This window comes from Corvus moneduloides, chromosome 19, assembly GCF_009650955.1.
Source record: "Corvus moneduloides isolate bCorMon1 chromosome 19, bCorMon1.pri, whole genome shotgun sequence".
Classification (NCBI taxonomy): domain Eukaryota; kingdom Metazoa; phylum Chordata; class Aves; order Passeriformes; family Corvidae; genus Corvus; species Corvus moneduloides.
This window is the reverse complement of record NC_045494.1, coordinates 4,479,025-4,495,613: the sequence shown is the minus strand read 5'-3', so window position 1 is coordinate 4,495,613 and position 16,589 is coordinate 4,479,025. Positions and strand designations below refer to the sequence as shown.

Genomic DNA, 16,589 nt, shown 5'->3' with positions numbered 1-16,589 from the left:
AGTTTCTCATCTGCCACTGCTCCAGCTGGCCACAAGTAGCACAGAGTGGATGCAAAACACTGTAGGCTAGATTCACAGGGCAGTCTAAAACCCCACGACATTAAGACTGGAATGTGTTTGCCATTTTCACTGGAATTGGGGAATCGGGAAGGTGCTGGTGTGCAGGTTGCTCTGGGGCACTGTGTGGCCCCAGGCACTGCATTGCTCTGTGGGACAGTCTGTACTGCAGCAACACCTCAGAGCTCTCTCCAAAACCAGATCTTTCTCTCCAAAACCAAACCAGTAGCTGGTGCTGGTTTTAATGTACATTTAGCCCTTTAAAAGTACAGATTTCAGAAATGTAAGTATTGGGTAGTAAGCCCTGGGTATTGAGAGCTACTTCACTGTCTACTCAATGGCTCTCAAATATTGCTTTCTGCTTGCCCTTTAGTAATAGCTACTTTAGGCAAGTTTTTTTACAACTTGCCTGATTTCTTTTTTTTTAATAAGGAGACAATGCTTTCTCTGTCTCCTTCCTCAGACACCACTGCTCTCCCAGGGACCTCTCAAACACCAAGGACAGAAACCAAGTTCAGTTATTGTAGGTTGAAGTTAATCTAAAATTGGTGACTTGTCAATTTTAGTAGTTTTAATTTCCCAACTGTCTGCTTGGGTTACACACATAAAACTTTTAAATAATATGCCTTCTCTCTCTCCCTACATAGAAAACCACTGTGTTTCCCTGTCCTCCATAGAGCATGTGACCTTTAGCTGCTCTCCCTTGCTTATCAAGTCAAGGAATCCATTCAGCTCCTCAGCTGCTCTAACTACTGACTCTCCATTCACATCCCTCTAAAGGCCCCACCAGCTCCTTGATGAGTTTAGAGAGATTTATACTTGTGTGCCCCTTCATATCCTTCCTCCTCAGGCTTTGATTTACCATTGTGGCTTCCTTATGACTCTATAGCACTTCCTACATGTTTGTCTTTATAGCTTCTCATTTTGCCCCTTTGAAATCACCCCTGAGTGGTGTTTCCTTAATGGCAGTGGGAAAAATTCACCCGTCAGAGAGGCCTTTGCAAGGAGCTGTGCAAACCTGAGCTCCCGAGGAATGCAAATAGCATTTTCCTCCTCATGCTGGCCCTAAGCACAGGAAGAACTTTCAACCCATATCAAACTTCCTTGGGCGGTTCTCAGACCCTTGCCTGCTTTTACATTTCCTGTGCATTCTCTGAATAAAAGCTTTGTGCCCTCCACAAGGCATGAGGAAATATGACCTTTTTCACCTGCTTTTTCAGTGTCCCCTCTCAAAGAGCCACTCCAGCCCAGCACCACTTTCTCTAGAACAGACAGTTCCACAGCTGCAAAATTTTGATCTTGATTTTTTTTCCCCTCCTGGGTTTTGTGATCTATTCATTACACAGTTGGTGTTACCCCATTAAAAAAACATGACTAATGGGAAAACGCAAGGTTGTGCTGGAAAGGACAGTGGCTGGGGTGACCATTACCCTAAGGATCTTCACTAGGGCCTCTTGGAGTCCCAGATGAACCGATCCGGAGGAGAATGATGGATCAAAGGGAGCCACAGCCCCCTCAGTGCTCAGCTGCTCCTTGGTTAGACCCAAGGTTCGTGTTCATGATCTTTTAACTCAGCCTTTGAAGTTACTTTCACATTCATTCTCCTGCTCCTAAATATTCCACTCTGCAGGGATTAAAGCTGGTAGTAAAATATCTCACAAATGTTTACGATCACAATTACACCTGTTCCTAGAAGAATTTCACAGTCAATTGAGTCACATTATTCTCTTCATATTGGCCTTTCCTACCCTGGTATCCAGATTTCCCAATCACATAAACCAAGAGAGAGCCCTGGCAGGTTATGAATTCAGAGTATTCTTTAAAGAGTTTTAAACTCAAATCCTCACCAAATGCAGACATGCAAGCCAGGCAGATAATGAGATGTCTTCAACCAGCTGAACTGCAAAAAAAGAGGGAATGTTTCCTGTAAACATTGCCTCTAAAGCACTGGGATGTGTATGGCCAAGAACTCAAGCCAGCTGCTATAATTTCTAGATCAATTTTACCCAAATAAAGGCATTCCTACTCTACATCGCACAGCTTTGATCCCTTAAGGAGGAATTTCAGTTACCAGTGTGAGTTCATACTGATCTGGATATGACCAATACTCAAGCATGCAAGAGGCTGGGCAGAAAAGCAGGGGAAAATTTTAAGCTTTCTTTGGCATTTTTTCAACGTGAATTTCCCAATAGAAAAACAAAAGCTCGGCACTTATGGGTGAAATTCCCCCATGGCACAGTAAGACTTGTCTTTCAAAGAGCAGTTAAGGCAGGCACAGTCAGGCCATTTGGAATTAGACTCTATAAAATCTAGCTAGAAGCAGGAATAGGAAATGAAGACTTTGAGAGTCCCCTACTCCCATCAAAATCATCTGGAAATCCCAAGTGCTGTAAGGAGTGAAGAGAAATCCAAGGTGCTGTAAAATATTCCTGGCCAGAGTTCAATTTTCTCTATGATCACTCACTGCCAATCAACTTTCAGCCCCTTTTCTCCTGGAACCTACTTCAGCTGTTAGCACCAAGCAGCAATAAAACCATATCCATGTTCACTCAGAAATCACATTGAAATGCCTTCATGCAAAGGGAAATGTTTCACATCCTACACATCAGATTTCACATGGGAACATCTTTCAGACTTCCAGCGTAGAATAATTTTTCCAATAGGAAAAATAAAGGCCTATAGTAAAGGCTGATCTAACAATTACATTTGCAACGATCACTCCCCATCTTTGAATGTCCATGAAATTGTCACAGCGATAACACAGTTATATCCTCCTCTAGTTCTAAGGAAAATCTCATCCACTGAGACACAGTAACTTCCAGCACAATGTTCAATAGTTACAGCTCTGTCCTGAAAGTCTAATTGCACAACACAGTAAAAAAAGATGCAACACGAGCAGTTACAAATATGTACTGCAATGTCAAACAGCTCTGCCAAAAAAACACAATGGCAGGCCTTGGTCCTGCAAAGCCCCACATGCAGTCACACTGCTTTTTCACACATTTGGAATAGCTTTTCTAAAATTCATGCAGCTATCCATAACAGGCAGGGCCTTTTGCAGGAATAGGGGACTCCTTTACTTGTTCTACTGGTGGAAAATTAGATCTGCTCACTCCTATATAGCCTCTTTAAAACAGCATTGAATTACCTACAAGTTACTAAAATTAGACTAACAAATAAATTACTTTGTAGCCAAGCTGATAAAATGTGACTGTTTACATATGATTTCATCCGAGAACTAAGATTAAAGATTACTTCAAACAGAGCCTTTATCCAGTATGTCATATAAAACTCTGTTTGGTTTCAGCAGAGCCGAGAATGACTTTAACAACCTTGTTAATCACAGATTAAGAATGGAAAAGATCCTGCTTGGCACCAGGTGTGCCATTAATAACAACTGGGATGCAGGGGAGCTGCAGGATGACCCAGCTTGACCGCCAAGGAGGAGCTCCAGGGCTGGAGCTGTGCCATGCCCGGAGCACAGACACGGCCGGGCACAGCAGTTCCAGAGCTTCACAGAGCAGCCAACGGGGACAGGAGCTCCTGAGACCTCCCTTCTCATGCCAGCTCCTTTGAAGTCCTCTAAGCCTATGGTGGATCCACTTCAAAAGTCAGCAACTACCCCCGGGAATCCAAAATTGCCTAAATCACTGGTTTCTAGCCCTAATGAAGTCCCCTGCCTTTTTGATGATTTGTGTCTTGGATGAAACAAGGCACAAGGCTGATGTTCCTCACCTTTCCCTTGGCAAGGGCACCATGGGCATGTGTTTAAATACATGTTAAGGTCCTTGTCCATCTCTGGGAAAGCCCAGCAATCCAGAGGCACAGGCAGAGGCCAAGCACAGCCTCTTTTGGCACAGCCAATGGAGTTCCTGCCACCCTCCTCTCTGGAGCCCACAGGCACCTGGCACCAAGGCCAGGCTCAGGGCCAGGCACCTGGGCACTTCTCACAGCAGCTGCCATCTGCCAGCACCTCACCTGGCTATCCCTGTCCCTTCTGCCCTCCCTCTCTCCAGGGGACTCCTCTGTAGTTCTCCACAGTACTGTTACAGCCCTCTGTGCCCTCCAGCTCTCCCCTCCAAGAGTATCTTTCTTCTGGGATGGGAAATCAGCCACTCTCAGGTTAGAGTGTGGTCCATGACTGACTTGCAGGCACTATCGCTGAACAGATGTGAGGTGGAAATGGGCTGGAGTAGGAAGAAGGTCCAGGCCTACAGGACCCCGAGCCTCAAGTGAAGCCCTGCAAGGTCCTTTCTGCTCATCCAAGGCAGAATTCTACACCACAAGCTCTCCCAACCCCACCAAACCACACAAGGAGAAGAGAAAATCTGTTCCACATTAAAGATATCTAACAATCATTTTTAAGTACAACCGCAAAGGCTTTGCCTGAGCAGCCCTTCTCATATTTACCTCCCATGCAGTCCCAAGGTCTCCCAAAATGAATCAGAGAGACTTTGCACATCAGAACAGTCTGGTTGCAACAGCTGTCCCGTGTATAAGGACTGGACAATGACAAGCTTTCCCACAAAAAAACCACTACAGAAACTCTGCAAGCCCATCTTTTAGGTTTTAGCTCTTGCTCTGCAGAATCCAGTCTATATGGGCAGCACACAGCACTCTGGGATGGTATCCAAGGATCTAGTTGGCATTGCCAGTCCCAGCTCACCTCCAGCATGTGAAGTCAGCCCAGCCAGCCTGACTGACCACCTACAGGTGAATTATCTCCCAGCTGTTTGCTGTAGTCAAGACAGAAAATAAAGGGGGGATGGACATTTCTTTCCCCAGGATCATTTTAGAAGATGTTTGTCATAAACCTCCAAAAGGTAAAAAGCAGAAGAAAAGATCTAGAATCCTCCCTTCTTCTGTGCAGTAGATAAGCTGTGATTCAGCATGAAAGTCCTTCCGAGTTTTTCCTAGTTCTCATTACCGCAGTGCCCAAATATCCCATTGTGAAACAAAGCCTCCCCCAGCGAGGTGCAGTGCCAACGCACAAGAAGCATCAGGGGGTTTACAAAAGAGAAGAGCAATCATGGTGCCTGGCATTCTGAAAACGCTGTGCAGCCGATCTTTGGAAAGCAATTCTGAAATCCCTCTCATCAAAACAGAGGCTCCTAAAATCACTTCTCATATTTTATAATGTTGCTCAGATCTCTGCCCTGAGCAGTGGAATTCAAGTTTATGATCCCTACTCCACAGCCTTTACTTGCTGCAATTTACTGCATGTTAAGGCCCAGGCAATTGCAGAGAGCACGCACAGAATTCTCTTCCTGCTTATATTGCACGTGGTTTGCATTGTTTAACTTTTGTTGTATGCTCCATGCTATTAATGCCTTGTGTTTCTATAGCATCTCCCAGGCAAAGGACTCAATAGTGTAGAAAGGTAAATGCAGCTGAAGAACACAACCAAGTCTGGTAGAACCCCCACTCTGTAACTATTTTGACAATTTAAAGTTATCTTGTAAAGAGTGGTGCCTTTCTGCTCCTGCAGGAAGCCTGTGTTCCTCTGCAAACTGCTGCCAAGCTGGTGCAGGACCAGACTAGTTTATCCCTGCAGCTCCCCTGGGAGGCACTGGGTAAGTGACTCTGAGCTCTCTGCCCTTTCCACAGTGTGGAGCCAGTGCCTGCACATACCCATTTCCTTGGGAAGCTCTGAAAAAGGGCAAAGCTGAAAAATGCACTGCTGTGCAGCTAGCCCTGATCTAGCTCTTCCTCCCCTGCAAGTCCCGAGGGCTTTACTAACGTGCTACTGTCAGTACAAGGAAAAAAGGAAATTCTTCTGAAGGTGTTTGGGAGTCAGGACTAAGTGTGCTGACAATGATATTTTCTTTGCACAGAGCTGCCATGTGTTCAGGTTTTCCTGGATACTTCTTTTTTTCCTCATGCAAATCATGCATAGCAGAATTAGAAAACTTTATATATTTGCTGAAAAGGTGGAATTTTCAAAGGGAAGTAGAGACAAGCAACTGCTTGTCTAGGATTCCTGGCTATCCAGCAGCCAGTTTGAGAGTAGCAGTTGCTGGACTTTTGGCATTCCTGGTTTTGTCCCATATATAAGTATCAGCTACACAACAGACACATGGCCCTGAAGATCTGAGCCTGCTCTGTGCTTCTACAACAATCCCAGTGTCTAAGATTACTCTGTGTGTGCAGATCAACTGCACAGAACACACACACAGGATGCTTCCTGCAAATGCTGCATTCATTGTGCCAATAGACAGATTTCTGCAAGGAAATATTTACCTCCACTTGGCTTTTAGCAAGTCTTCCTGTACCTCAGCCTGTCAGTGGGATGCTGTCATCAATCCACAAATCCTGCAAATGCCCAGGACAGATATAATTTCAGTTGAATCCAAAAGGTCACCCAAGAGCAGCACAGTAACACAACCAACTCAATCACACAGGGTACTTGTCAGACCTTGTTCCTGTGTGTTCTTCTCAAATCTGACTCTCTTTAGATTCTGATTGAGCCATCACACTTCTGCCTGTGCCCCCGGTACTCAGACATATGTTCAGCTTTGGTTAAATTTGACTTCTTGTGTTATGCAACTGAGCTTTACTCAGTGTTATCTTTTGATTGACTCCTCCACTATTCCCCTCCCAACAGATTTATCTGAGGCCAATGACAGCCAGCAAATACTTACTAGAACTCTTGTCTTTGGCAGCACATGCTGGCAGTAAGTTTTTTCAGGCAGTTTGAGAAGTGGGTGCCACTTACATTAGCTCACTCTAAAATCTTGACTCACCCTTCATGCACATAATCCCTCCTGCAAATTCTAGGCCATGGATTTTAATAGAGTTTCCAAAGTAGGTGTGAGGGCCGCTGGCTGTGCTAATTTAGTTCCTATTGATTTATCTTGTCTCCTTTCATGGCAGCAAATTGTAAATGCTTCCTTTGCTTCACTCAGTGTTTGCTCCCTGTGTGACAAGTCTCTAGCATTGATGGAATGTGTTAGTGAAAGTGCCTTGATGTCTGTTTTCAATATCACAGAGACAGAGCCATCATCTAGTGACAGTCCCACTTTGGGAGAGCTGTCTTGTTCAGCCTCTATTTACCCGGAGAGGAAAGCTGGGCCCTGTGACATGAAGACTCTATAGTAAGACACAAATAAAACTCCAGAAGACATTAAATAAACCGGTCTTTAGCATTGGAGGTCAGACTTGCTGTCAATGCTGGGGCAAAGAAGTGGAAGTCTATGGTACAGCAATGCAATAGAGGAAAACTGATGCTTCATTAGTGCGAGCAAAGGCAGCTCCATCCAGCCTTTCGTATGCGTGTTTAATTAGGGCTTGATCCAGTCCTGAGCCCTGAGAAAGGCTGTGTTCCAGCTGCTTTTAGTTCTCACTCTTTGGGTACTAATTTGAGTACTAATCACATATTTTTTGCAAATATAGCATGAAGTATTCCCTCTAGGGAAAAGAACATTTAGATGGAGCCTACAAAGACCATAAGTTTTCTCTTCGGTTATAATTATGATTTACATTAATGTTGTTTTTTAATGAACAAAACAAGTGACTTAATCTTTATAATTACACATTTGAAAAAAAAAAAAGTTACAGATGCCTTTTGCAGTGCGTTTCCCCTGCCTCCTTCACTGGGAATCCCAGCCTGTGCCTCTGAAAGAGATATGCTGGGACTGGCATTTGCCAGCTCAAATCCACAGACTTCTGGTTGTGCCAGTTTGTGAATTACAGACCTGCTGTCTGCAAATGACTGGTTTTCAAAGCAAAGGCAGCCATCATTTCAAAGGCTGAGAAAGAAATATATAATAAATCAGTGTATGTGGATTTTATTTATAAAGATCTAATTAAATTTCATTCTGTGATTCCAATATGCTGTTTACACACACAGTGTATATTTTTTCTTCCTCATTTTGGCCATGAACATAAGCAATATACCATATAATTCTCTTCCTCCATAATGTGCCTGGATTTTATGCTGGTAAAGTAACATCTTAGCCTACTGTAGCTTGTTACAGTCCACTATAGAATTTTTATAGTATGTTGTAGTCTGGGTTGGAGACCATCCAACCAAGCAGTCTGCTTCCTTTTAAAAAATAACATAAAACACAGCATTTTTCATAATGTGTATAAAGCCATGCAGAAATCCAAGCATGGAAAATAAAAAGAGCATGGCCAACACCAAGCACTTAGCAGTCCTGTCCTAGGCCACAAAATCACAAGTTTGCCTTACAAATCTTGAGATTTCAAAGAAACGTAATTTTGGGTTTCCTCTATTTGCCCTTCTTCCTTTTAAAACTTTTTGGTTGTTTTTAAGCTGTTCTGTACAATCACAAAAGTTGTCAATTTACCTTCAGCTTTAAAGAATGCTGAAACTATCATATAATTACAGGATATGAGGAACCAGAGATTTGAAAAACAACTGTAACAAAATCTATGGTAAAACTGCAAAAGTTGGTGCCACTGCAGGCTGAAATCCATGCCTGGAATAGAACTGACACATCCTCATCCCTTTTAACCCTCTCTGGGATGCTCAGAAAACTAAGCAGGAGCTAAGACTGCCCTAAACACATGCAGCAGCTGCTTGTCTCTACTTTGCTTTGAAAATTCCATATTTTCAGCTATTTGACAGGTTTTCTGCTACCAAACCAAACAAGATTCCAGGCTGGAAAGGGTATTTCAAAATAATATGAAATGTTTAGTTCAACCTAAAATATAATTTCCTTTAGCAGAGTTTTGAATATATTTTTCCCAAGGAAACACCAAAAAGACGGCATTATTGATCAATCCACAGCAGGCACTGCTTCCCCCTGGTTGTTCTGCACAACTCTTAGTCAGGAAGGTGCCGTTCTCACTGCTCTTGTGATGCAAATCCATGTGTTGGTTCAGCTTCCATGGAGAGACATCCATGCCCTTCCTTAAGGATGGGCAACAGTCTGGTGTCACTGAGTGCTTGACCAAACCCACATGTGGCTGGGGCTCACCCAGGGATCAGAACTACACAAAGGGATCTGGTGCTGTTGTGGTTTTATACACAAGAGTCACACAGAGTTCCCACACCTCTACAGGACATTTCTTCGTTACTGTGTTTGTTAAAGGGTGAAAGAGGCACCATACCCTGTGCAGTGGCACAGAAGTGGCTCCTGCAGAACCCCACCTTGGGAAGGGCTGGGCTGCATTCCCATCCTCCACCTGCACCCAGATCCTTAAAGTTCACGAGATGGGCCTGCTCGGACTTCCCTGGTAAGACAAAAGCATTTCATTGTAGTCAGCAGGGCCAGACAAACAAGCATGAAATGACAGGCCATCTGTCTTCTGCAGCTGAGCCTCAGGCAGGACTCAAAGGCCTTGCAGTAACAACTCGGGTGCCAAGTACCACTCCTTGGCTCTGCCCTATGCCTGGAGTCAGCACCAAATCCCAAGCAGAGCAGGGCTCACTGCTCACTGCTCCAGGCTGTTCTGTTTCCTGAGACACTCATGATCTGCTCAGAAGTGGCCTTGGTGAGCCTTCACCAAAGCATCCAAAACACAGTTGCAGACTGGGGAGCTGGGAACCAATTTTACCATCCAGGGCCAAATGCTCAAGGCTCAGTCATGTAAATGATGTGCACAAGGAGCTATTCTTCACACGAGCAGCCCCACAGCTCAGGCAGGAGTGCCTGACTCCATGCACAGATCCATTTACAGATGATTTGTTCTGAAGTACATTAATTAGAGGGCATCTTTCACTGAGGCATTGGTTGCCAGTAGAAGGACTGTGAGCAGCAGATCTATTCTCAGTGTTGACATGTAAGGGTAGCATCACTTCAGCAGTGATAGGAAGGTGTTGAAGGGATAAAGCCCACCCCCCCAGTAACTCCAGCCCTGGACACAGCAGGCCATGAGCCAGCCAGGCACTGATTTGCTCTGTTCCACAGCCCCAGCATCAACACTGAGCCTGTGGGATTGCAAAAAACCTCACTCTGTGCTTGGCATGTTCATAAAAGGCAAAGCTTATGTGAAAGCTAATGAACAAAAAGCAGTTGGGGAAAGACGCAGGCTCAGATCCATTTTAGATGCCCAGTTAGATGCCTTAGGTTTTAACTTTTATATTTTTCAAATCCTGTAGTGCTTAGTGTGTAACTCTGAAGTTTCTTGTAGCCTGTTAATTTCTGCTCTCTCGTGCTAGGTAGACATAACAAAGCCTCTTCCGGCCTGCTCTCCAGGGACACCCAGACTGTCCTAGGCCCAAAAACTATAAACCAAAGAGCCTCTAAGGGGGGCAAGGGGAGGGGAACTTACATCATTAAACTGAAGCTTTAATTGGAGAATTAACCCTGATATGCAAATGAACCAAACCTATAAAAGTGTGAAGAACTCGTGACCTGTCGTCCATCTTGGGGTCCATCTTGGCAGTAGCCTCTGGCTCCCCAGGGGTACCTTTGAAGGTCTTTCAAATAAATACCTACCTTTATTCCCTTACTCCTGTCTAGTCTCTGTTTCTAGGAGGCCGGATAAGGCATCAAGTTCCTACTGAAAAATCACCTGGAGTTTGAAGGATACACAATGAACTACAAACTCAGGGCCTCGCTGCTGCTGTGGAGTGGCTCACATTGACCTCCCCGAGATCACACAGGGGGGGCAGAAATGCAGGGAAAATCAGGCCTGCTCTGTCACCCTCTCCATCAAAGTGCACAGGTGTGACCCAGACAGGCTCACCTTGGTGAGACAGAGGCAGGGTTGGAATGTAGCAGCATTAATGGCCCAGCTCCCATGTCCACAGCCATCACAAGAGACCTCCTTGGTCCCATGGGACATTGTGCCCTGTTCCCATCAGCCTTTTGCTGACAAAGGCCTTTTGCTCCAGGAGAAAAAAAGAAATAAAAAAGTAGCATGGTTCTCTGTGAAATTCCATTGTTCCTTAAATGTCCCCTTACATCTACCTCAGGCCACGCTGTGAGTCAGTTTGACACATACAAGGGCTGTTTTGCAAGGCAGAGTTACGTGTGCCCAGATGTGATCAATAACACAGAGCAAATAACCCTCTCCAACAACTACCCAGTTCCAGCAAGGGCAAATGTCACTCCTGTGCCAGTGGCAAGCCCACAAGCCTTCACAAACACCCACACAGGGCAGGGTCCTCAGAGATCGCAGGACTGGAGAGAAAAGGGCCTTGTGAATGTCATCCTAATGCCACGTCCCCTAGCAGTGAGGGTCCTATGCAAGAATGATTTTTGTCCTGGAAAATGAATCAAATTCTGCCCAACTTTTAGGCCAAAGCAGCTCCCATGTCCACAGTGAGCTATGAAGCTTCAGGAGTTGTCCTAATATCTACCTGTGTTCACAGGGCACTCACGAAGTCATGACATTGATTTGTACATGGTCACTAAATAGCATGGGAAGGTTGTGGGTCTGCTGGCACAGCCTGAGCTCATATATAGGATGGAGAGTGGATAAGAGAACAGACTGGGGTCAATATAAAGTGAAGAACTGTTCAGGAATGTCTTGCTGAAATAGCCCCTGAACTCTGTGAAGACTTTGCAAGCTGCACTGTAAACAGCTTTCTATTAGGTTTTGGCCCTCAGCTTGTAAGGGCAAACCCACAATTAAAACAAGCTGCAAAACCAGGGAAAATAGCAGCACAGAGTGCCACAAATCCCCTGAGAAGAGAAATTCTTCATCCAGTGTCCGGGCTAACACTCAGTGCAGATGTAATGGCAGAGGTTTCTGTAGCCTCTTCTGCAAAGTTTCCCCCTGGGTGTCCCAGCACAGGAGGGCAGCTCTCCGTGGGAGCCAGTCACAGGGCAGGCTGGGGACAGCCTCCGGATCTGCCCTGGGGACAGGCAGGAAGGTGCCTTCCAGATCAACACTTGTTTCTACAAACTCCTCCTGTGCTGCATGAGCCATGCCCAGGTCCCCACCGAGAGTGGGTGTCTTCAGGCCAGGGCTCAGATTTGAATGGGGCAGATGAGACAAGATGTTCAACTTGTATCCTTGTAACCTCTGCTCTAAACAAAGGGGTAAAGCCATTAAGTAAGACAAAAGCAAATAAAAAATCTGGATGGTGAAAGAGCCCATGTGTGTGGAAAACACGGTATTGACCCAATAGGGCAGGGAGCAAAAATTGCTGCTAAGAATCATAGCTTAGGACAGCATGGATTGTTCTGAACCTTAGCAACGTATCTAGACTCCTGTGTCACAAAATCTCCTTTTCTCAAGGCAGCACCCAGCAATCTGAGCAGCAGGTTGTCCAGTGGCACCAGGTGTGAGGACGGCAGGAGTAAACCCTCCCTGTGGAGGAGCCAAATGCTCCAGGAGCACTTATCCATAGCAGAAGGTGAGCTACAGCACTCTCCACAAAGAGCTCTCTAGCTAACTGAGCAAGCCAAGGCTTTTCTGGAAGAAAAACAAATATATTTGCAGACAGGCTAAAACAATAAAGGAAAATTTAAAAGGCTGAACAAAGGGACTGGAAAGTCAGTGACAGAAGTTAAAATCTCAGTAGCAGCTGCCTGTAAGCTGGCAGTGGCAGCTGTGCACCAGCCAGGACTCGCTGCCTCCTCCTCACCTGCCCTGCCAGGGAAAGAGGAGGTGCAGCACGAGGCTCCAGAAATTCAAAAAATGCTTTATACAGCACTAAATTATCAAAGCCAGAACCTGCATCTAGCATTCAAAAAATGGAGCAGAGCTGAAGCCATGCAGTCTCCTTGGGGAGGAGCCAAACGCCAGGGAAAGACGGAGCTGTCGGGATCTGAGCCGAGAGGAGACGCATGAGGGGGACCCGGGGACAACAGGAAGTGGCTGCTAAGGCACCCGTGAGCAAGCAGGGAGCGGGGAGCCCTGTCCCGCCCCTGGGAAGCAGGAAAGATTAGACAGCTTCATTACAGACCTTTTCCAAACAGAAGGGTAAAGACTTTATTCCTCCTGTGGTTCAACTATTTGAATCAGCTGTAAGGCTGCAGACCTACAGGATGGGAATGTAAAATCCTGAATCCCTTGTGAGACCTTGTTGTCACCTTGAGGCAATGGCTGGTGATGTGAGCATTGAAGATGGACACTCAGCAGGGAAATTCCCAGTGCTCCATTGTGCTTTGATACCCAAACCTGCAGAATGAAGGAATTAGTCACCAAGAATATGGCACAGCAAAACACATTTTCCCAGAAGAAATCTGTCTACAAGTGGCCATTTTCTCCAACACAAATCACAAGCCTTTGGCAGATATTTAAGGATGATTTTACTGAGATCTTTAGCTTCTAGGAAAATTAGGATGTGTCTAAATTCATTTATATTTCCTGCTTCTAAGCCTAACTGTAAAGATGTGCTTCTATCCCTGCATTGCCTTTAATGGCACAAGAGAGGGGTTTCCTCACAGCATTCACAGACAAAACCCTCCAAAGCACCATTAATGGAGCTGCTTTCCATGGCTTTGGAGAAGCTGGAGGGAGGTGGGTGCCTGGCCTCTGTGAGTGGAGTGAGCAGCCCCAGAACGCTTGCCTCTTAGATGCAATTATTTAATGCAGGAACCTGCCTAAATCCTGGTCTAACTGCTAAAGTGATGTTAATTATTGTGTTGATATTCTGTTCTCCCTGACTATCGCAGTTGGAACTGCTGCCTGTTCCACTGCTGCCTGTTCTCTTCCATTGCCGTAGAACTGCTCAAGATGCTTCAGCTAAGGCAGAGGTTGGTGTGATTAATCCAGACTGCCTCTTTTCACACACTGTGGGGCACATTTGTGGGGGTAAAATCCAGAGTCATTCCTTTGACGTGACACATTTCACAGGTACAACTGAAAACTACTGGCTTATTTCAACACGAAAAAATTGATTCTGGATTTACAGCAATGAGACTAAAAGGAAAGTTAGAATTTCCCTATCTTTGACAATTAATTGGGAGGAATACAAGCTGTGAATTTAAAGCACAGTAGTTATTGTTCCTCAAAGATACTCTATGTTCTGGAATAAAACAGTAGGATTTAGGAATGAATGTTCCAGAGTAGTATTGTGCTATTTTGGAACTCTGCAGTAACGAGCCTAGCAGTGAAGATTTAGCAAGATGGCCATTTTATGCTTCACCTTCTGGGCATCAGAGAAACTCCCTTTCGTCTTATTTTTTCAAATCCAGTTGACTCTCTCTCCTGAACAGAGCTTTGTTTATAAATGCAGTGGGAAATTCTGCAAGGCTTCCTTTCAGCATTAGCTTTCATTGCTAAACTCTTGATTTATTTAAAGTGGAAAAAAATAATCACACGGCAAAGAAAACCAAGCATTTGTAGGAGTATGGCAATGTTTTCCATACATGCTTTCTCCATGAGTCAGGGTCCATCCTGTGCACTGACACATCCTGCAGACTTGCTCCGACTCGTGGGGCAAAGCCATGGGTGTGCACAGCACAGGGAGACACTCAGAGAAAACAGAAAAAAGAAAGGGAAAACTCTGCATCCCAGGAACTGCCATAGGACACACTGCTCCCCAGGCATTTTTTCCCAGGATATCAGTGTGCTGGCTGCTCACTTTGCTCCACACTATAAAAACTGTGGAGGTGCTAGAAAGCAGCTCCGTGGTGATGGGCTCAGGACATTTGGAGGTGCTCTGACAGCCCTGAGAGGCTGCAGTTACAATAAATATCCCTGTGCATCTCATAGCTTCTGCTGAAACTGGGAAACTCAGGCTTGTCTAAGCCTGAGGAGGGATTCCAACTGAGGTTGTGCATTCAGAGCACATGGCTGTTCCCACAAAACACCACACCTGGACACATTTATCCTGGAATAAAATGTGACTTGATACTACCCACTTTACTCCCTTGGAGAGTTCAGTTGCATTGGCTTTAAAAGCCGATTAGGATAACACAGAACAACGCTCTATTTATTCCACAATGAGTTGTGCAGGAATACAGATGATGGAATGAGTCCATCCCTAAAATTAAACCTAGAAAAGCACACATGGAATTGCATATATTAATAACCAGTATGTATCATTTCAGCGCTCAGAGGACCAAATGGCCTCCTGATTTGGACAACTCAGGTGACTATCTGTCAGCAAGGTTTCCTCCCCCAAAATATTGTTATCTAATCTGAAAGCTAGGCAGATATTTCAGTGGCTTGGACTGTGATTTATAGCACGGTGTATCAGTCCAAAGCTCCTAAATGATCTTAATTAAACTCTGAGGGTGAAAAATTAATCACCATAGTTATTTTATTATGCATGACCAGTAAAAAAATTACTTCAAATATACATAATGTCTAACAGAAAATTATTTAGTAAGTCACATTGAGACTCAGATTATTACTAATTATTTTTGTCCTTTTATCATTGGGGAGGAATAGGCAACATTTTGGCACTAAGTTTCTGGACAGTGAAAGGGAAAGGGCTGCTTTGGTATTTCTACCTTCTCCCACAGGTGGCCAGGCTCTGTACCTGCTTCAGTCCACCGCAGTAATGCCCAGTGCCTGCTCCTCTCCCCAGAAACATGTTTTTATCAGCACTGTGTCTCCAAAAATACTTTTCCCAGCAATATATAAAATCCACTGTATGCCACTAATTAATCTCCAAGCCATCCCTGCATGGAAATGATTTCTTCTTGGTGCTGAGCAGGACTATGTGCAGATTTCTCAAACAGGTAGAACATGATGGGACAGGAGCTCCCCTGAAGATCCCTGCCCTGCAGGTGCTCCTGAACAAGCCTCACTTTGTGTCACCATCACATGCACAGGACTCAATTTTACCGTTGCCATCCGCTCCCTTTGGGATGTCTCTGACACAAACTCTGCCTGGAACTGCTGGATGAAGCTGCTTTCACCCCTTGGGTCCCTACAAGGCCCCTGGGCGACAAACTGAGCCTCAAAGCAGCAGGTTGGTATCAGCCAAGCCCCTACCCTGCTGCTGGGGTGAAATAAACTCTCTCCACTCTCTGTGTGTTGTCTTGACTACTCTCTGAAGGGAAAGTTATCCAGGACATCCTCACAGATCTCTGTGACCTCCTCAACTCTTTGCAGCATCTGAGTCACTGAAGAACCAGGCTCTTCCTCCAAGGAGATGAACAAACTCCTCCTTGAGGTCCTGTCTGCACCTAAGAGAAGTCAGGGAGAGACACAGCCTTGAAAGGTCGCCTCAGAAACCTCCTCCAGTCCTTCCCCCACGCTCCATCCACAGTTTTTTCCCAAGATGCTCCCTGGATGGCTCTGCCAGGAGCAGGCAGTCTGCTGAGCTGGCCACCTGCATGCAGTGGGGGCCATAAATCACAGTGCGGAACATGCCATGCCACGCGCTGAGAACGGGAGAACATATTGACAGGGCTGTCCACATACCAACGCATCAACCCCAAAGAGAGCCCCCAAGGTAAAGACAACCTGCTTTATCAAATTATCACTTTAATGAGCCAAGATTGCAAATAATAGACGATTGTGTGGGCTAATGGCTTGGTACATAACCAGGTAAAATAGAATATGGACTGGCACGAACTCTGCAAAACACAGTAGACTATTTACACTGATATTCCTTAAGAATACCAATAAGTAATGTTGAAATGGAGAAAGTATTCCAAAAATCAGCTTCACAAGGAAGTCAAGGAGCACATGGCAAACTATTATGTGCTGCA

At 45.1% G+C, this 16,589-nt stretch overlaps 1 long non-coding RNA gene across 4 annotated transcripts in view; it reads right to left on the bottom strand.

Annotated features, from left to right (window-relative positions):
• The window catches only part of LOC116453429, a 38,703-nt gene extending 32,122 nt beyond the window's left edge, over positions 1-6,581 (bottom strand). For 3 of the 4 annotated variants that reach the window (XR_004243806.1, XR_004243805.1, XR_004243807.1), the window contains exons 1-2: positions 6,473-6,581; positions 6,298-6,369 (exon numbers count right to left, since the gene is read on the bottom strand). This is a non-coding gene — a long non-coding RNA (uncharacterized LOC116453429). Of the gene's footprint in view, positions 1-1,789; positions 1,958-6,297; positions 6,370-6,472 lie in introns of those variants that run through there. The other variant, XR_004243804.1, reaches the window with a different exon arrangement.
• Positions 6,582-16,589: the final 10,008 nt, after the last annotated feature.